At 34.2% G+C, this 23,305-nt stretch overlaps 1 long non-coding RNA gene across 1 annotated transcript; it reads right to left on the bottom strand.

Annotated features, from left to right (window-relative positions):
* Positions 1-3,692: 3,692 nt before the first annotated feature.
* Positions 3,693-5,186, bottom strand: LOC110863822. The gene is made up of 2 exons (XR_002549392.2): positions 4,883-5,186; positions 3,693-4,021 (listed from the first exon to the last, which is right to left on the bottom strand). It is a non-coding gene; the product is annotated as an uncharacterized LOC110863822 (long non-coding RNA).
* Positions 5,187-23,305: the final 18,119 nt, after the last annotated feature.

Below are 23,305 nucleotides of genomic sequence, written 5' to 3'. Positions count from 1 at the left end.
GAGTGCTCGACATTGTCAAGCCATACCAAAAGTTGCTTTTTTCAAACATTCTATCCAGTAGATCGAAGTCCGCTTCTGGTAATCGAACATGGTAACAAACCTCTTTCCCGGCAAGAAGATAAAAGATTTCCTTTAGTCAAGTTCTACATTAATACTATGACTCTTAATTAGTTGTAGGAGGAAAAAAATAGTTGTGGGAGGAAAAAAAACTGTTTTTTTTAACGGCAAAGAATTCCACGAGTAAACCTACCATGCCCAAAACTATGTCTAAGGTCGACTCCTCGACTGCCTACCGTGACCCCTGATGCACGGAAACCGGATGAAATCTGTAAACTCTCACCCCTCTAGACTGTTTTTGTAACATTCTATCCGTATTCTTTTTTTCTTTTTGTACATAGCATGTGTCACGAGGTAATGTATGTTGTATGAACTTCGCCCAACCTATGGTACCCAATGGTTGTAGCATCGGGTTGAATGATGTAGGCGTGTCATAGTTCGATTTAAACTTGGGATCATTTCCATCCCTACTATGTTGTTGATTAAAACGATATGCAAATTTATTTTCCCATTAAAATTTATTCACTAATTATATAGAGTTGCTCCATGTTCTAAATAGCTTTTCTCCATCAGCATACATGTGAATGTGTGTTACCATCACAAGTCATTAGCTATTAGAAAGGATAATTATTTTTTTTTTGTTGATATTGATATAAAATTATATTCTTAATATATGAATTATTTCTTTAATTATATAGAGTGACATACTTAAGATTTTTTTACCTCGTGCCAAATTTTTAAAAATATTCATTGAATTGGTGTCACTCAACCAAATAGTGTTTAATATCATAAAAACACATACAAATTTACTTGTGTTGTGCCACCAATGTTTAATACGTTGATTCGTCCTTACTACATGTATATACACACATATAGGATACAAATATTGTGATACAATAACAGCAATAATTATTGTATCCAATAAATTGCACAAATAGTAAAATTATTGATAGGATCTGAGAAAAGTAAAATGTATTCAAATCATATCTCTATATCTGAGAATAAAGATGGTTAGAGAGATACCCTTAGCATGAGAACAAACAAATAAATGTGATAATAGTCCTAAATGTGTAATTCTAATTCACAATTTATATCTAAGTGCATTTAAAGTATTATTAACCAAAGTTATAATTTATATCTTTTTCATATTTATATATGAGTGTTACATTTGTATACATGTATATCTATATCGACGGTTCCCATAGAAAAGTGATTTTTCGTGTGAATCTTGCGAAGTGGGGAAGTGAACACACTATCTTACTTGCATAATCACATAAATAAAATGGCAACCTAAATGCATAATAACGCAACATATACACATAACCAAACAACTAATCACGCAAACTTTACATACAGCATAACAAAACTTTAAGAAAAAATATTTTACATATAACAATAATGTAATCAAAATTAACATACTAAAATTCTTGATTTTATGTATAACTTTTAAAAAATAATAAAGTACATAAAAGTTATATGCATTTGAAAACGTTAAAACTAAATAAAAATCAACAATTTTAACCTTTTCACTTAAATTTTGATAATTGCTGCCCTTCTATGTTAGTCGTTGATTTTGATCAACGATCTAGACTACCACTTCTTAGGGAAGGCGGGGCACCCTTGGGGGTTGGCTCCGCGGTTTCGAACCCACGCGGTAACACCACAACCACCCCACGAGTAGGCCTTGCGGGTTCCTCGTCTGGGTAAGGTTTGCTGCTAGGGTAAGGCCTTGAGGCTTGGGATGTTAGAGAGTTTAAGGTTTAGGGTGTGTGTGATTGATGGGTGGAGCAAAAGGGTGAAGTCAATGGTTCTAGCGTACTTGTGGAGTTGTGGGTAGGCGCCGCCAATGTTTTGGTGGTTCTAGGGCACTTGGTGTAGAATTGACATGGTAAAGCAGAATTGAATAGGGCTGGAGTAGTACCCTTAAGTGTCCCTTCCACCCATACATTTTGTACCATTTTTTATTTCCGTATTTAAACCAACTCTTTCGTATAGATAGAGTGAGATTAAAAAAAAAAAGTTATACTTGCGTGAAATTGAAATTTTAGTTAAACTAGAATTACAACCCGCCGCAATGCGGTGGAGATTCTTTAGTTATAACTAAGTTGATTTAAGACGCACACGTTATGTTGAACCTGTCAAACAGGAAAAAATAGACGATATAAAAACGTTCACCCACACACGCACGTTGCGTCGTGTTAACTCGTAAAATTTAGAACGAAACGTAAAAACGTTAAACCAAAGACGCACGTTCCGATGTGTTAAGTGACAAAATTTAGAACGAAGTATAAAGCGAAAAATTTGCGGAAAACAAAAACTATAAAGGACCAAAGCTGAAAATAAAAAAAAAAAGTTGTGAGGATAGATTGCAAAAGATAAAAAGTTTTGTGTTAAACGTAAAAAAAACAAATAGTTTTGGTTAAAAGTAATTTATGAAATATTTTTGGGTGAAAAGCAAAAACATTAATTTTTTTTTAAAACCCCCAAAAGCCAAGGTTTTAACAAACCATTCTTTGTTTAAAAAACCCCAAAGCCAATATTACCATACATAAGTAAAAAAATCAAAGTGGTAAAATTGTAAAAGATGGAAACTTTTGAATTAGAAGTGAAAAATCAAATTAATCAAAGTGGTTAAATCGTATAAGATAGAAACTTTTTAATTAGAAGTGAAAAATCAAATTAATCAAAAGGGTTAAATTACCAAAGATTAAAACTTTAAACTTAAATTGTCAAATATTAAAACTTTAGGGTTAAAAGAAACAAAGATTAAACTTTAAACTTAAATTGTTAAAGATAAAAACTTTAAGGTTACAAAGGAAAATTCTAGTTTTTTTTTTTTTTTTTAGAAAACCTCCTAAGCATATGTTACAATACATATATGCATATATGCATATTCATGTTGCTTATTTATATGTTAATAATAATAATAATAATAATAATAATAATAATAATAATGTCATCTACCACTCTTACACTAGAGTAGCTAGAATGGCGTATGGCTTTTTCTTAAATACAAATATTACCATTTCCAGGTTGTGGGTGACAAAAAAGTACTAGGCATCTAAAAACCAAAAAGAAATAAAAATACTTTACAAGGGCAAGTTTGGTATCTCAGGTGATATAAAACCTTTTAAGACAAAAGGGTGGGCCACACCATATGACCGACCAAACCGGCCTAAAATTCGAGTCTGGAAAAGGTGACGGGCCAATGTCTTGAACGAAAGAGACATATAGTCCTATATGCTTTCCGATCTACCTTCATTTATTTATTTTCTCACTTACAACAAAACTTACTTATTATCTTTCATACAATAAAAATAGTAAATGAAGAAGGAAATCCCTAATGGATGTTTAGAAATAAGAATGTCATGTGATCAACTTCTAGCCCGAAATCACCTATCAGAGTTGCAATAACTATGCAAAACAAAAGTCGTTGGTCTCACCACAGGAATATGGATCGCCCTGTGAGTCTCTGACCACTATCCGACGTTTGAGTAAGTATTTGTTTTTTGAGAAAAAAAAAACTATTGTAGTAAGTGAGAGACTGAGAGTACTTGTGAATGAATGAATGCATTACGTCATCATTGAGTATTTGTATTGAAGCTGACTTCAATGCTCAAGTCATATAATTAATATGTCTTTTTAAACGAAAACTTCATTAAAGGACGCCCAAGCCCGAAAACCGAGCCGGGCCAACACCCAAACAAAACACACTACATAATTACAAATTTACACCAATCGACCATGAAATAGAATTAAACTTTGATCTATACTTAAACCATAATAACCCCACCGGTCTAACTTCGCTAAAGATGTCTTCCACCTTGACTTGAGTCGCCGAGAACACCGACTTGTTTCGAGCCTTCCACAAGCACCAACACGAGATAGTTATAATACCTTGTAGAACTTCTCCGCTTCTCCTCGTGGAAACACATCACAAGATCACTACTCTTGGCCCGCCGCACTGATGATAACTTTTATGTGTCACCCAAAATGAAAAAAATATATATATATAAAATAAAAGTGTTTAATATTATGAAATGGTTATGAATCATGATTATAAAACTGTGATGCTTGGAAGTGAAAAGTTAATTTAAGGTGGTTTGTCATTGCCAATGACCTTCTGATGGATTGGAATTCTCGTGATCTTTCAAAGTGAAGTTGATGGATTCAGTCTTGCTTGAAGCAAAATTGCTCTAGGTTGAAGCAAGGGTTTTACCACGGTGAAACTTCGGATGCTAGGTTTCCTTTAGATTGATGGCAGGTCAGGCCACCAACGCTGTCTGTATTCACGAGGGTGGACTGCCTTTTGCCATTAAGTTATACCCGGGTGATCTAGCTTTTGTTGGTCATTAAAAAGGGTGATTAGCCGTTAGGATGGAAACAACTAGGTGAAAAAATAGAGATACTGTGAGTTGATATCTAGTAATAAATAACAAAGGGCGTAGCATAGTGGGCCGGGGGCGGGAGGGGGCGGCCGACCTCCGAACTTTTCACTCAGTAGTGGAGAGTATATAGTTTTTGTATAATTTTTTTGGGTATATACGTTTTCGACCCCCCATTTTATATAAATTTTTAGGTATATACGTTTTTGACCCACCGGTCGGAAATCTCAAGCTTCGCCAATGTAAATAACCACTTCATGCTTGGATTGTGAGTTGAAAGTATAGATTTTAAGCCATTAAGGTGTAGCTTTAGAGTGTATTTGAATTCACGTTATTATAGTGGGTTTACCCACGCGTTGCAGCGGGATCCCAAAAAACATGCAATAGAGCAATATGATTATGTACAAAATGCAAAAATACAAATTCAAGAGTACACTCACATTGTGTTTCAAATAAACCCTTGTGGAATTAAAACTCAGCTGCTCACGATGGTTCCCTTGATGGTGATTGCTTTAACTCAGATAAAGAGGTAGTAGGCTAAATAGCCAGCTGAAAATGATAAAAACTTGCCAAGCATAAAGTTAAAATTCCATTGTTTTAAGGCATTGCCGTATAGATATTAAGAAATAAAAACAACCAGAGTTCCTCCATCCATGTGAGCGGCTCCAATGATCATGTTTTACAAATTAAGCATATTCATCAAAAACTGCAATGCAAAAATAGGCAAAAAAAAAAAAAAAAAAGCACAAGGTCAACGTAATATATATGCACCAAACTAAGAACTTGCAAGTCGTGGCACACTCTTGGAGTTAGAAACATACAGAGCTCAACAAAGTATTATGAACCACATAAAAGTTTGTGGTTTATAAACATCTAACAATGCATACAACAAAAAACAATGAAATGTGATTATCCTACCTAGAAAATAATTAGAATGTCCAAGACAATCGATATGGCATAATGCCTTTGGGAAGCCTCATACTCTACATGAGCTTGTGCTTGTGCCAGCCGTATTGATTCATGTAACAGATTAACCGTTGATAAAACTTAGCAAGAATGTGAGTCATGAATACAAATATAGCAAATATGATACTAAATAAACTACCAGCTAGCACATATCTATACTATATTATAATACATGAGGGAAGGATTCCCAAAAGTTAAGAACTTCTTCTCCCATTATTTATAAATAAACCCCTAGAATGAGGGTAAAGTGGTCTTTTAAACCATAATTATTTTTTAGTCCCTCAATCTATTACATTTAAATCCTTGACATTTAATATAATTATGGGTAATTAGTTACGCTTCCCCCCCCCCCTCTCTTTAATTCTTTAATGTATTCCTGCGATATCTTACAACCCGTAATGTTCTAAAAAAATCCGAAGGTACCATGACGATCGGCACATTTTTTTAAACGTTTCGATAGTTGTCTTTTTTAGTTTCGCCGTGCGTTCATAAAGTACAAATAGCCGATGCGTAAATGTACAATTGATTAAAGCCAACATTTGTTTTCTTTAATTTGAGTACGGTATTGCTATAGTTTTTTTTTCAAATAAAAAATGATATGTTACGTGATTGAAAATGTCTAACGGTAGACAATAACTGAATCGTTAACCGAAACCGAACAAAAAACAGAAGAAACGTACTGAACTCCATAAAAATAAGCATTTTATTCTCTTTAATATGGATTTAATATGTTTATAATTATATTTTTTTAATTAAAAAAAAACTTGATATTTTTGTTTAACAGTGTCTAGAGGTGAATAATAACTAAATTGTTAACCGAAAGCAGACGAAACCCAACCTAAATCAACCAATAACCGGAAACCAAATTAACAAAAAATCGTTTATTGATTTTTGTATCCACAAAGGACCTAAATTACTCAAGCCGAATCATTCATGTATACTATTATTATATAATAGAGACTGAAATAAGAATTATTTTATGAGTTTTACAACTAATTAACATGTTAAAACCCATTATTATCTATACTATATTATAATGTATGAGGCAAGGGCATTTTAAAATACCCAAAAAATAAGAACTTTTCCTCCTCTTTATTTATAGGATGACCCCTAAAATGAGGGTAGTTTGGTCTTTTAAACACTATTTATCTTTTAGCCCCTAAACTTATTACACTTAAATCCCTAAGGTTTTAACAAAATATAGATAATTAGTTACAATTCACCCCTCCACAACAAACTTATAATTTTTTTACTTATTCTTGACATATCTTATAAACTATATTGTCTAAAAAAATTCCAAAGATAGCATGACGACCTACACATTTTTGTCGACGTTTCGGTAGTTGTCTTGTTCAATATCGAGGCACAGATTAAAAGGTACAAGTAAATAATGCTTTAATGTACAAGTGATTAAAGAAGAAAATAATAACTAATAATTTTTTTCATACAATAATGTGTAAATAGAAATAGCCACACGTTATAAAAACATAAATTAGATAAAAAAAAGGAAAAAGAGCATTGCTCAATATGAAACAAAGAACTGCATAATTCATAAAAACAATTAGTAAATTGTAACCACTAATTCTACACTACCTATTATCTAATTGTCACCACTTACCACCATTAGTATAGATAATGTAAAATGTAAGAAAGGGAATGCAAAAATTAAGAGGTACCATTTTTAATTAAAAGCCACAAGTACATGTTGAAGCTAAAAAAACGTAATGTAGGTTTAGATTTTGAAATTTGAAAAACTCAATACAACAATAAAAAGGGTAATGTACGTTTATCAGCTCCAATTTCAAAATTTGAATTCCCCCAAACACAACTCACCTGCCACCTTTTCATCCGTTCATTTTGCACAAAGAGAGTAGTAAGTGATAGAGACACACTCCTTTTCGTCGTCGTTGCACGAGTGCTCCATCAGGATGGTGCTTACAAATTTCGACGGATCTGGTGTTGGATTCGGTACAACTTTATCTAATTTTGATTCTTTGTTAAGATCAATCCTAAAATTTCTCACTAGCTTTCTCTTTTAGGTTTTGGTGTGGGTTATGTTACTTGGTTGAACAGTGGCGGTGACAACTCAGGGTGTCCAGATCTAGGGTTCTGTAAAAAACAGAGATAGTTACGAGTTATGGTGGTAAGTGCATTAAGTTCCTGCAACTATCAGAGGAGGATCGAACCATCCAACCAAGTTTCGGCGAAGATTCCGGTAACTCCGGTAAGATTGTTTCACAACTTTATTCTAGGCTTCTTTTTTTTTTTTTTTTTTTTTGTATTTAGTTACTATCTTGAGTTTAACAAAAGAAGTATAGTTTCTTATTAAACAAAATTTATTATGTTGAATAGGTTTGCATTTTGATTATCTAATTTAGACATTTGGGTTTGATTTTTATGGCTATTAATAATCTGGTCTAAATGAAGCCATGAAGTTATTAAGATGCTCCTTTGTATGTAATTCAGCAGAACATAATCTAAGGGATGTATATCTAAAGGCCTTTGGTCTTGAGACTCTTGAGGACAAAGACGTTGTGAGACTATATGGTGGCTTTGCTTTGGTTTGTGTCACTACATTCATTTTTATGTTTGTATTTGACTAAGTAGAATTTGTATTGTGGAAAATTACAGGGAGCTGTGTACAATAAGCAAAGATTTGGATCTGACAACTGCTATATCAAGTAAGATTTTTTTTATTTGATTCAATTTATATTTTGATACAAATCCTAAATAGTAGTTTTAAACAAAGACCTTCTTGATGGTGAGAAAGAGGGTCACATGTCGCCACCTGCCTACGGAGCCTTTCTTGAAGACCATGTGTTCCAGACCCTCATTGAGAAAAAATGTTGTTATGGGTACATATACATCTTGAACCCTTGCATTAAGTACATGCATAACGCATACTCAATTGTTTTGTTCATCTGAACCAGGATGTGGATGCCTTATTTGAAGACTATGCAGCTTGCCACATGAAACTCTCTGGGTTGGGGTGAACTTTCTAACTTTCATTCTCTTTGTTAAAAACTAGGGGTTTAACAAGCCGAGCCACACCCAAGATCTGCTCAATTGGAAAACCTTTGTGATTTTACTAAAGATGAAACATCCCATAAGGGTACCATCTGAGATAACAAATTCATCAAATTCTATGAAAAACATTACTTTAAAACAAGAAAAACAAAGGTTGACACGTCTTTGTCTTGCTCATCTTTAATTTTCAGTTTCTTTCTTGGAGTTCCCATTATACTTTTGGTAATCCAATCTAATGAAAAAGATTTCATCTGTTTGAACCTACTGAAGAAAGCTTCATTGAAGCAATTTGTTATGCAACTTGTAGGTGGTGGTGTAGTGACATCTCTCATTGATATGCTTTCAACAAGAGGAAGTATTGGTGGCGGTTTGATAATGGTATCTTGATCCTCACTCTAAAACCTTTTACTTCATGACTGAATGAGTCAAAGCGAGTGGATTGGTTGACCGAGCACTTTCATTAAAAAAATACCTCTGTTAATATAAATCAATCGCTGAGAGTCAACGGACCCGTTCGGTCCTTGCTTATAATTCTGAACTGTTGGGGAACTAATTATTGTATTTTCTTTTACATTTTTTATACTCACATGCCTAAAATGGGAAATATGAAAGAGAAATGGAGACAGGGAGGTGATGAAGATTTGGAAACAACAACCAGTGGTAAATATTTTTGAATAAGTCTGCATGTTAGAGAGCTTTGTCATTTACATCATTTAACTAAAACGTATGTCATGATGGGCAGATTCAATTCGGTTTTGCAAACAAGCCCTCAAAAAAGGTAAAGCACCACTCCTAAGGTATGTGTAAGTATCAACAATAGTTTTTTTTTGTTTTATTTTTAAGTTTATTGCTGATTAATTTTTTAAATATTACTACACTCCGCCACACCAATTAAAAATCTCACCACAAAGGAATAGTTGAGATATGTGTTGTCCTTTAACAATAACTCAATTTGTTTGTCTACTGCTTTCATTTTTATCTATACACTTTTTTTTCCAAATTATGAGGTGCTGGTGTGTGTGTGTTATGTTTACCAGAAATTTGTTCCAATCACATATTTATTCATTTGATTAGAGCATGATTTTTTTCACCAATTTGATAAGGTGAAGGCATAAAATCACACCTTCAAAGTAAGTATTTTTTCTTGGTTCTTACTACACTTTGTCGTAAATACAACTTTCCAAATGAGGATTTTTAAATAAATGGCGAAGAAGCCTCTTTTATACTACAATTTTGGTTGGCCTAACTTCAATGAAGGTTTACATATGATGCAGGTTTACATAATGCTAAAAGGTGAAGAACCCATACTTGGTGGTAACATAAAGTTTCAAAAGAGGCTCGCCTTTAGGAACGGGATTGAGTTTAAATCAGCAAATCAAGATTGCATTGGAGCTTTAGTATTTGTTTTGCTGGATTTATATAAACCTCTGGGATAGTTTGACTAGGCTTGGGTTTTCTATTAGTTTCTTACTTTCTTTCATTCAGGGGAATATGACACGTGATTTAAAGAATATAATGAACAATAATTGTTGAGCCAGTTAAAAGCGGCTCAAAGTGTATATTAGTTACATAAAACCTTATCATTTTGCATAAAATAGATTATTATGGAAACAATATAATTTCTTACGCTATACACAACTAACTATTTATAAATTTCTTTAGGGCATAAAGTGTAGGGGTGTGGCCGTGCCGAGCCTGACTAGGCTCGAGTTCGGCTCGTCATATTTTTATGAAACTCGAGCTTATCTCGTCATGTTTTTATGAAACTCGAGCACGAACTCGGCTTGGTTCTAGCTACTTATTTGAGCTCGAGCACGGCTCGGGAGTGAAACTCAAAATTCGAGCTCGGCTCAAGCTCTCTTAAATATCGCTTAAACGAGCCAAAGCTCGACTTGCTAATGTTATCACCATGAAATGTCGTCCCCCGCCGCAACGCGCGGGCACCCTACTAGTAGGTTTTTATTCATTTAAAAAAACGTGAACTTAGATCCTATAAAAATTAGCACAAAATGGAACAATTATTTTAAAACCTAATTTCAAAACAATCAAATATTACACATACCAGCTTATGAAGGAGAGAAGCAGTCGGCGAAATCTTGCGGGTGAACTGAAACGAGATGTGTGAAAAAAATGAACAGAGAAAAATAAGTACAATAGAAGAACAGGAAACCCTTTGAGTTTCAGTATTAAAAAGCCTCATTATAGTGTTCTTTTAATTGAATTGATGATAAACCTTCAATGCTTGCTGCTCACTTTAGTTTTAATTGATTTCAATAAAAGAAACATTTATGATTTACCTTGTCCGTTTCGTTTCAAAAGAAACATTCTGCGATGAAGGAAGGATTGGGCGTAGTATGGAACCCATGGCATTATAGTAAGGGGGATTTTTGGTTGGAAATTACTATTATAGATATAAATTATGACATGCCAACCCATGGCATTATAGTCTAGTGGTATTTTAGTGGTGGGATAAGACTTACAACCATTAGGTTATGGGTTCAATTCCCACAAAGGGGGTTTTTCCCAGATTTATTGGCATGATGATACTTCAGTGGTCCGTCAGTGATCCAAATTTGCCGTTCAAAAAAAATTTGTGACATGCCAACATGAAACTGTAACGCCCCAAAACTCGAATTATTAAAATTGTTAGTAAGACCCCATGTCTAATAAAATAGAATGTAATAACTAGGTTATTATACCTAGTCAAATGTTTAGCAAAACAAGCAAAGGTATAAACTTGAGGGACCAAAGATGAACAAGGGGAAAGTTATGTTTTAAATTAATGAAAACACACACAAACACACACATATCGTGTGTGTTCTGGAACGATCAGAAGGGGCTCCATAGGAGCCAAGCCCTAATTCTTCAAAAGCTTCAAATCAAGGGATGATTCAAGGCTCAAATTCGCAAATAAACATGGAATAATGATCACCGTCACAAGGGGATCGTAAGGTATGTCTTAGATGTTAGATTGGTGATCTTTCACGAAGTGGGTTTTGATGTAAATCGCGAATTTGTATGAAATTGAGAATGGGTGTGTGTTAGAATCATCATATTGGACATGGGTTATGCATGATTTAGGTTAATTCGATGTTTTTGGATGAAACCCATTTATTATGATGAAGATGATGACATGGGTGAATTATCCATGTCTAATTTTGCTTAATATTGATGTATTTTGATTTTCATGATGGGCTCTTGTTAGAGGAATTAAAAGAAATGTAATATTAGTATGTTTGATGTTTATGCATGAATGATTCGTGTTGATTAGGAAGTGGAATTTGATGAATTGTGTATGAGATTAGGAGATTGTGCATGAACTAGTTGTACTTTATGTTTAGAAGGTAGTACATACACCAAAGGCATGATGATATTATGAAGAACTTAAGTTTAGATCACTAGTAAGTGATTAATAATGTAGTAGTAAAGTGGGTTTTAGATAATGTGATGTAAATTGATGATTTACTTATGTTAATGATGTTTAGAATCAAACATATGTTTAGTGATGATTTTGATTATGTTGATGCATGTGTTATGTATTAGGTTTTGATAGTAATATGATGTAGGTGATAATGTAATCTTGTTTGAATGAAAGGATTCATGAGATGAATATGGGGAGAATATGCTTAAATTGCTTGTACAATGTGCTTAAATGTTAGTACGCACGCCAAGTGTTTGACAAAATGACTAGGTAAAGTAGAAAGTGAAATTGTATGCAAGTTGTAAGTTTACATGTATAGAAAGCGATTGTGGTAAAAGTAGTAGTTACTAACTTGAAAAATGTGCTTTAGATGGAACTTGTATATGAATTCGGGTTGAAGGTATATGTTGGTCAAACTTATGCATTAGGAGCTTGTACATTGTGTTCGAACGGGTAAGGTTTGCTATGTGGTCTACTAATCCCTTAATTACGGTCAAAAGTGAACATGTACTAAATATATATATAGCATATGACCTCACTAGCAAAGGATGATGTTACGATTATGTTAAGTTGATTCTTATAGGAAGTGGTTGTCAAATGTAGAATTATGAAAGTATAAGTATGTGAGAATTGATTATGTGTTATGTGTGGTAATGAATTTGGAACTCGGAGATATTGAACAATGTGGTTGACAAATCATGTCGTATGCGTGTTAGTGAAAGTCAATATAGATAAAAGTTGGAAAATGTGTGTTAATATGAATGAGCATGAATACTAACATTGTCATGCATGACGACATGAAAGAATAGGAAACACACAAGCGTGGACTAAGCATGGAAGGCTAACGGGTCAAGATGAGGCAGGGAAGCGGTCACGAACACGGATGCACAAGGTAAGTGACTTCCGACTCACTTCTTAGTATGCATGTAGAATTTTCATGTTCATGATTGTGGGGATATTATGTAAGGTTATGTAATGATGAAAGTATTAAGGTAAATTGATGAGATGGGTATAAAGTAACTGGACTAATAAGTCTAGTCAGTGAGGCCGGTTAAGGTCAATATTTAAATTAAGAAAGTGTTCAACACGCTATCTATATTAAGATTAGCGTGAAATAATCATAGTTTATAAGCGTGTATGACCAAGTGGCCAAATAGCTACTCAGTTAAGCCAAACAATAAAGGTAAGTGAGTAGAAGACGGCAGTTATGGTCCATGAGGTCATAATAACGAAAAGTATTGATCGCCTATACTGAGCGATCACAAGACAACACAAGCAAAGTGTTGGGAAGTCAGTTCGAGTAAAGGCACGATAAAAAGGATAAAGCCGAAAGGTATGTGGTAATATGCCTTGTAGAATTCCGTTAATAGCACACCTAGATAGTGCTAAATAAATAAGATAAAATCAGGAAATTCATTTTAGCGGCGAATTCAGTATGAATGAACCAAATGAATAAGTTCGTAAAGGAAAGGGTCTGTTTGTAAAAAAAAAGGTGAAAGATCTCACTAGAAACATCAAAATGGGTGAAAATAACGGATTCACAAAGAATCCGAAAGTATAAAGGCGATGGATTTCGCTAAGTTAATCAAACAAGTCGAAATAACCAGATGGCGTTATTCTGAGTTGCGTAAATTCGCATGAAAGAATACATATGTTGTGTAATTAAAAGATGTTACCATATTTGTCTAATGACACTAACAAATGGTCAAAGTGTGAGTAATGCTTAGAAGGTTACTCAGTTTATGTATATTGGGTTGAAACTCAATAAATTATGTAAGAAAAGGTTTCGAGGACGAAACCTCTTTAAGGGGGTAGACTTGTAACACCCCGAAAACGGGTTTGGGTAATCAAACTCCGTTAATACTAAAAGACGGGTAAAGTACCGCTAGTGGTAAAATTTACCCGGTAAATATTATGATTTAAATAATTAATCCTAATATTAAACAAAAAGTCAATAAAAGCTTTTAAAGAAATAAAATGGATAAAAGGCCCGGGTTAACGGGACCTAAAATAAACTTAGTTATAAATATTCCCGAACCCGCTAAGTTAACTAGGAATATTAAACCTGGTTAATAAGCAGGAATATTATTGAAAGTAATTAGGTTATGACCTAATTAATAACTAACCAAACACGAGGGACCAAAGCCGGGTAACTTGAAAATGGAATTATAAACTTAAAATATAACACAACACACACACTTGAGGTGTGTGTGCGTGCGTGAAGTAGTCCAGGAGAAGGAGCAAGAAGCTCCAAACCCTAGCTCAAACAATCTCAACAAATTGAAGGGGCAAATCAAGTCCAAATCAAAATCTGAGTATGAATTAGTGATCTCCATTGAAAAAGAAGTCACGAGGTATGTAAATTTCTTGAGAAATCTCTAGTTGAAATTCCGAGCAAACCTAGGGAATTCGAATCTGAGCTTGCATGTTTGTTGTTTGGATGAAACTATGTCTAGTAGTAAACCCTAGCCATGTATTTGTTGAATTGATGTTCATGGTTGTGAATTCATGATCATACACTCATGTGTCAAGTGGGTTTTGATTATGTAGTAAAGATGATGATGTACACATGTTTAAAATCATCATAGTTGCTAGTAGAAACAAGATACTTGAACAATTTGCAAGTTGGGTGTTGAACATACGTGACTTGAAATGGTTTTTTTTGGATAATTAAATGAAATTGATGTCCTATTGGTGTTTATAAACATCATACTAATTCATATGAATGAACTACTTGAACAAATTAGAGATTTTGTTAAGAGTTCATAAGTGACTAGAAGTGGGTCTTGACATAAGAGTTAAAACCATGATTTTTGATGGTCAAAGTGTGTATATGCTTATAATAACTGAAATTTACATGTTAATTTATTACTACTTGAGGTAGGAATTGGATGACATGTTAGTTAATTTGGCGCCTCAAAAGATGATGCTCACTAAGTGTTGATAATATGCCTAATTGAGTCTTGTGAACTTGATAGTGCAATCATATGTGATAATTGGCGATTTGACTTTAAAAAGTCAAACCGACCTACAATGTGATGAATACAAATTTTTATACGAAAAACGTAAGGTGGGAATAGTCATGATTTATAATGACTAAACTAACCATCTTACGAATTATGATTATAGTTTGACGCTTAACAAGCTAGGTAGAGGCTTGTGGAGGAAGCGGGTCAAACAGATCGAGTACAAAAGGAAAGCGTGGCTTAGATGCAAGGTAAGTATAGCTTATACTAGTCATAAATCTTAGAATGTGATTTGTCGTATTAATTACGAATAAGATAAATGCTTAATTGAGATATGGTGTTCCGGCGTGTAGTCGTACGGAACGAGATAACCAAATAGAATAAGAAACCGTATTAATGGTTAAAAATGAGTTAAATCGGCAATTCGATCATGTTGTGACGAATGAAATATCTAATTTTAAAGGTTACCATATAAGGTAAATCATGGTAACTAATAAGGGTAAAATTGTAATAAATGTCACCTTGCTAGTAATTGGTCATAGAGACCAAACGGGTCAAAAGGTGAAATAATCACCCTTTGACAATATCGACTAATGGGTTGTCGAGTTGTATGATTTTAGGGAATAAATAGCATATGGCTGTTTACAGCGCTATCACTTAGCAGCCACTAAGACAAGGTATTAAAACGGGTCAATATATTGACCCGAGTCAGGTATGTATAATGATACAACTCATCATGTAGAAATTGGAGTTCTATAACAGTTAGACAAGGTTAAAATAAGATATTCGGTTATCTTTTAGGTAAAGCGAATAAATTGAGTTATGATTAAGGTGTTTTAGAAACATATTGATTTCTAAACAAGAATATAGTTAAAAGGTCGTAATTTGGGATCAAACAAGTACTAATAGTCCTTCGTCGTAAATGAAGGACTAAAATTGACTAAAACGCCCTTGTAAGTGAAATTGAGCAAACGAACCATAAAGGTTGTTTAGAAATAAGCGATAGGATGAAATAAATACTTTGAATAAGTATGAAAAGCAAAAGACGTAAATTATTGGTCAAAAGTCTCTATAAAGAGTTTTTGTCGTAAAATAATGATTTGAAGTGTGTAATTTGGAATATATAAATCACCACATTGAATCCACCACAAATATAGTTGTGGTGGGAGGTCATTTGATAAGAAATGTGGGTATATGTATTTAGAAACGAATGAAAGAGATTGGTGCTTAAAATATGCATAAATACCCTTAACGGGTCAAAATGAGCATATGAGTGAAAATGGGTTTAAGAAGGTATATAAACCTGTAATTTGAAACCTATTATGTTAAACATTTTTGAACTTGATAGGTTTATGGGAAATAAAGGTCAAACAAACTTGTTTGTTTGATAAAAATAGAACGGGTCAAAAGTTGGTAAAAAGGGAAATAAGCTGAAGACTTAAAAGTCTAAAATTTTGTAAAACCGGAGGTTGGATTTTAACTTCATAAGGTGGAGAATCGAATTACAATCACGTAGGAAGAAACGGTAGGTCAAACGGACAAGCGGTTTGGAAGATACGAAAGTTTTCGTGTCATTAAACGGCAAAATAGAAAGATGGAATGCAGGGACCACCATAACTTACGGTGCCACCGTAAGTTACGGTGGAGCTGATATAGTTACGGTGGGTTTCTACTGAGTTACGGTGGAAGAATATACTTTCAGGGGCTACCGTAAATTACGGTGGACCCAGTAATAAAATATATTTTAATTAGTTTCAATTCCCGGATTCGTTTAGACACATTTAAAACCCCGTATGACTAAAGCATTTCATATTTATGAAATGTAGGTACACTTTGGATGCCGGAAGATGATTAAGCTCAACGAAGAACCGAACACGATATAGATACATGCTTCCGCACCTTGCTTCGTCGTAAACTTAAACGACGAATCCGATCACGTTATGTTTAATAACTTATGAATTGTAAAAGTTTTAATAAACCCGTATTTCCGATGTGTATGTAATCTTAAATTACATGATTGTTTTACGTAAATTATACGTTAGACCTTGAATTATAGGAAACGGGTGTTATAACTTTTCCATTTAGAGGATTTATCAAAAGCGCAACTTAAGATTAGATGTATGAAATTAGTTGAAGCCTGTTTTAAGTTTTCAATTATGTATTAACCTTTTGTTTTAATCTTGTTATTATCCACTTCTAGGCTTCTTGTTATTTATCCTGTAGGCTTGTGCCATGTAAATTGCTATTATTGTTATTATATGGTACCATAACATATTTAGATAGAATAAAATTTACTAACTTTGTCACATTTTTTAGGCATTTCTTTGAGTCACCCAATTCTAGGTGTGTTTTTTTCAATCCACAAAAAATCATTGGATCGCGGTGTAAAACACTTCTTGAAGACGTTAAAAGAATGTAAAAGAAATATGTGAGCTTCATTCTAAAAAGTGGTCTATCTTGCACCATACTTAGCCCGGTAATATAAATTCCTCACCATACATACACATACACATACAATACATACTTAATATGTTTTATAATTTTTATTTTTGTAGTAAACATTGGTCGTTTATAATTGTTTGTCCGGACTTTAAATTCGGCTATATTGTTGATTCTATAAATGAAGGGAAGACCCATGAAAATTACAAGCTTGTCAAGATCATTGAAGAAGTTTTTGAGACTAATTTTAAGTGGCACATGACACAGGTATGTGAATACTTTATTTGTTTAAAATAGTCTAGTCATAGTAATTTATTGTGAATATGATGCAGTGCAAACAACAGAAAGGCAGTTCGGAATGTGGGTATATGGTAATCAAACATATGAAAGTGTTTGTCGACTCTATACAACATGATTTGGTTAACCGAGTGAGTTTTCGTAAATATTCATAAACTTTGTTTATTGCATTAAATTATATATATTTGAAATCTAACTTTTGTATTTATCTGTTTTTAGCTTTGGAATGAAGAAGGGTATTTTGAAGAATCTCAAATTGAGAATTTAGTGGTAGATTTAATGTAGGGATTTATTAAAAAGATGTTTTAATATTGTAAGCATTAGTTTGTGTTTCATACTTTTGTAATTCCGTATACTTGAACGGGTTGTTGGGTTGTTTAATACTAGTTAACTTTTGTTGTGAACATGTGCATTTGTGTGTAATTGGAATTATATTGGGAAATATTACTAAAAATTGAATTTTGCAAAAATATTAAAAATTTATATTTTTTTTCTTGTGAGATTTGTTGTTTTGGTGCTATGTAGAGATTTGTTATTATTTGACACGTGTTAGTTCTATATTAATTTTTTGGTGGTGTGTTTAAAGATTTAATGGTGGTGAAACTTGTGTTTCATCATTGATTTTTTGGTGGTGTGTTTGGAAATTTAATGGTGCTGTTATTCAACAGCACCAACAAATCTCATTATTTGGTGGTATATTTATTGGTGCTATATGGTACAACATAAAATAAAGCATAAAATACAGCACCAAAAAAGCTATTTTGTACTAGTGCTTATAGAAAAACTAGAAGTAAAAAATATACATAAACATATTTATATATGTACCACATGAAACATTATGTAAAATATTTATTATAATAGGACTGACTAGACGTAACATAAAAATATAAAAATATTATGTTATTTGAACTATCAATACGTGTTAGGGATTGTTTGTTTACCTTTTAATGAGACTCGTAATGGTTCAAACCTCTTAATGATTCAGCACTTAATGGTTCAAACTGTTTGTTTTGTGAGCAGATGTCTGAATGGTTCAGACATTTGCCTCTGAATGGTTAAGTATTATACAGAGTCTGAATGATTAAGAAATCTAATCTGAATTGGTCAGACATTTGTCTCTGAAGGGTTAACCATTATATTGACTCTTAATGGTTCAGCACTTAATGATTCAGACCTCTTACTGGTTCAGCAGTTAACCATTCAGAAGTTGTCAAACAACCCCTTAGTCCAACAGTATCCTATTAATGTATTGTTTTCTATTTTACTATTTAGGAGGCTCTATTTTCATTTGATGTATCCAATTTGGCGTCTTAAACTTGGAGAAAATCTTTGAACATGAAAATTAAAAACAAAACACGTTTTAGTTGTATTTTTAATGATTTTTGTATACTCCTAGGTCCCAGGTTGATCATTAGTAAATAGCAACCCTTTTGAATTTTAAATCCTGATATTTGTGACCCACTGGTGTAGTTTCTTGACTCGTCTAAAGGCTCACTCGTGCTAAACGCATAAGAGTCTGGTAAGTTGTAATAAAAAAAGTTATTTTATCAAAATTTTAAGAGTGAAGTTTCAAAAGAACTTGGTATCATGTCTTGTGTAAATGTTTAATACATATAAGATGGTTAATCTATATCTAATAAACAAGTAATTGGTTTGTTAGTTGTCACGTGTTATAATTTTTTAGTTCAAGACTATTTCTTAATTTAAAAAATGTTATAAACCAGACATTTTAGGCCCAACCCATTACGTATGGGCTTTAGGGTTTATAGCTATGTTCATCTATATATTGTAATGTTGAATAATAAGAATTCAGTTTTATCCCTAATTCTCTCTGGTTTTCATCACGTTATCAGCACGATTGCCTCTACACACAGGCTCTTCCCGCAGATTCATCATACAATTCTCTGTTCATCACACTTTATCCTGAAATATGCATGCTAGCTCCAGTAGAGCTATTATTGGTGATGAATGTCTGGTAGATAGCGGTAGTACTAACACTATTCTAAAATATATGAAATTTTTCTCTGAGTTGTCTCCGGCAGAGACACCGATTAGTACTATATCTGGTGTCAGTAACCTTATCGAAGGCTCCGGCAGAGCACACATAACATTATCTTCGGGTACCAAATTAACTATTGAAAATGCATTATATTCTAGTAAATCCAGGAGAAATTTACTTAGCTTTAAAGATATTCGGAAAAATGGTTACCACCTAAAAACAATATCTGAAAATAATATTGAATATCTTCAAATTACTTCAAACAAAAATGGCCAAGAAACAATTGTTGAACAATTAGAAGCCTTATCCTCTGGATTATATTGTACTAATATCAATCCTATCGAATCATACATGGTGAGTAACCAAAAGCTGTTAGATAAAGACACATTCAATATATGGCATGACCGTCTAGGTCACCCTGGTAGCATAATGATGAGACGAATAATCAAAAGTGCAACCGAGCACCCTCTTAAAAACTTAAAAGTTTTGCTACCACAAGATTTATCATGTGCAGCATGCTCTCTGGGCAAACTTATAACTCGGCCCTCACAAACTAAATTGATACATGAAACCCCATCATTTTTAGAAAGAATCCAAGGGGATATTTGTGGGCCTATTCATCCTCCGTGTGGACCATTTCGTTATTTCTTGGTCTTAATAGACGCATCCTCAAGGTGGTCACATGTGAGCCTTTTAGCTACTCGAAATGTAGCATTTGCCCGACTTTTAGCTCAAATCATACAATTGAGAGCCAATTTCCCCGATAATCAAATTAGAAACATCCGAATGGATAATGCGGGAGAGTTCACATCTCAAGCTTTTAATGACTATTGTATGTCAATCGGGATCAATGTTCAACATTCAGTACCTCATGTTCACACACAAAATGGTTTAGCTGAATCTCTGATAAAACGATTACAAATAATCGCTAGACCACTCTTAATGAGATGTAAATTACCATCTTCTGCATGGGGTCATGCTATTTTGCATGCCGCTGCACTGGTTAGATTGAGACCAACTGCTGATCTCGAATACTCCCCATTGCAACTGGTCTCTGGACGAGAACCAAGTTTGTCCCACCTTAGAATTTTTGATTGTGCGGTATATGTACCAATACCGCCACCACAACGTACTACAATGGGACCCCAAAGAAGACTGGGTATCTATATTGGTTTTAACTCCCAGTCCATAATTAAATATTTAGAACCAATGACGGGAGACATGTTTACAGCACGGTATGCTGACTGTCATTTTGATGAAACAATGTTCCCAGTCTTAGGGGGAGATAAGGACAAAGAAAGACTGGTAACACAAGAAATAACGTGGAATGCATCATCGCTATCAAATCTCGACCCCCGAAGTGGTCAATGTGAATATGAAGTCCAAAAGATCATACATTTGCAAAGAATAGCGAATGAATTACCAGATGCATTCACAGACACGAATAGAGTGGTAAAGTCACATGTACCAGCATCAAATGCACCTGCTCGAATTGAAGTAATCCCAGAAGCGATTACTATACAACGAAAGCGTGGGACACCAATCGGTTCCAAAGACAAAAACCCACGGAAACGAAAAGAGCAAAGTAACGCAGTTGGTGAAAACTCACAAAAGATTATAAGTGAAACCCCGGTAGAGGTATATGTCCCAGAAGAGACAACTATGAATCCAGAGGAAAATGAAGTTTCAGAAGAAACACCGGTACCGAATGAAAATGAGATCTCTATTAATTATGTACAAGATAGTACAATGTGGAACCGGAATAAAACACGTGTTGATGATATATTTGCATATGCTATAGCAACAGATGTAATCAATGAAGATGATTACGTACCAAAAACTTTAGAAGAGTGCATGCACAGAAATGATTGGCCAAGATGGCAAGAAGCCATAAACGCCGAATTGAATTCGCTCGAAAAGCGACATGTTTTCGGACTTGTAGTCCGAACGCCCATAGACGTCAAACCAGTAGGTTATAAATGGGTGTTTGCAATAAAGAGAAATGAAAAGAATGAGATTGTACGATATAAGGCTCGACTTGTAGCACAAGGGTTTTCCCAAATCCCAGGAGTTGATTATGAGGAAACGTATTCCCCTGTAGTGGATGCGATAACCCTTAGGTTCCTAATCGGCCTCACAATCTCTGAAGGACTTCATATGAGACTAATGGATGTCGTCACCGCATACTTATACGGGACACTTGAAAATGACATCTACATGAAAATCCCTAAAGGATTAAAATTGCCCGAAGCATTAAAATCAACACCTCGAGATATGTGTTCTATAAAGCTCCAGAGATCTTTATATGGTCTCAAACAATCTGGTCGTATGTGGTACAATCGACTTAGTGAATATCTCGAAAAAAAGGATACAAGTCTGATGTAATTAGTCCATGTGTTTTTATAAAAAGATCACTCTCAAATTTCAATATAATAGCAGTCTATGTTGATGATATCAACATCATCGGATCTCCTGAAGAGATAGAGAAAGCTGCTCAGTTGTTAAAGAAGGAATTTGAGATGAAAGATCTTGGTATGACGAAATTATGTATCGGACTACAATTTGAGTATCTATGCAATGGCACATTTGTCCATCAATCAAATTACATCCAGAAGATGTTAGTACGGTTCAATATGGATAAAGCACATCCGTTTAGCGTACCTATGGTTGTCCGACCGCTAGATCCACAGAAGGATCCTTATCGCCCTCAAGAAGAAGGCGAAGAAGTACTTGGTCCAGAAGTACCATACTTAAGCGTGATCGGTGCCCTTATGTATCTCGCAAATAACACAAGACCTGACATTGCATTTGCAGTACATGTACTAGCTAGATACAGTTCGAATCCAACACGTAGACACTGGAATGGTGTAAAACATATATTCCGGTATATTTGCGGGACACAAGACTTAGGTCTTTTCTATCAGAAAGATCAAAAGTCCCAGCTTGTTGGGTATGCTGATGCCGGATATCTATCAGATCCTCACAAAGCAAAATCTCAGACAGGTTACGTATTCACATATGGTGGCACAACAATTTCTTGGAAGTCAACTAAGCAAACACTTACAACAACATCATCAAACCATGCCGAATTGATAGCACTATATGATGCTGGTCGAGAATGCGTGTGGTTGAGATTAATGATTAATCACATTCAAGAAGCATGCGGATTAGAACAGATCAAGAAGGAGCCGACAATTATTTATGAAGACAACGCTGCTTGCATAGCTCAGATCAGAGAAGGTTACATCAAGGGTGATCGAACAAAGCACATCTCACCAAAGTTCTTCTCAACATATGACTTGCAAAAGGAAGGGGAAATTGATGTTCGCCAGATTAAGTCAAGTGAAAATCTAGCTGACCTGTTCACGAAAGCTTTACCTAGAAGCAGTTTCGAGCAGCTATCACACAAGATCGGTCTTCGTAGATTGAAAGATGTTTGTTGAATTCAGGGGGAGAATTATACACGCTGTACTCTTTTTCCCTTAACTAAGTTTTGTCCCACTGAGTTTTCTTAGTAAGGTTTTTAATGAGGCAGCATAGCTGATCCAGTAGTATCAGTTTATTTATTCAGGTCCTGAAGTACCTATTTAACATCATCCTGAAGTACGTTGTTAAACTGTGTATAATTCTAAATGTCTGAGGGGGAGTGTTATAAACCAGACATTTTAGGCCCAACCCATTACGTATGGGCTTTAGGGTTTATAGCTATGTTCATCTATATATTGTAATGTTGAATAATAAGAATTCA

This window comes from Helianthus annuus, chromosome 6, assembly GCF_002127325.2.
Source record: "Helianthus annuus cultivar XRQ/B chromosome 6, HanXRQr2.0-SUNRISE, whole genome shotgun sequence".
Taxonomy (NCBI): Eukaryota; Viridiplantae; Streptophyta; class Magnoliopsida; order Asterales; family Asteraceae; genus Helianthus; species Helianthus annuus.
This window is presented reverse-complemented; position numbering and strand designations above follow the sequence as displayed.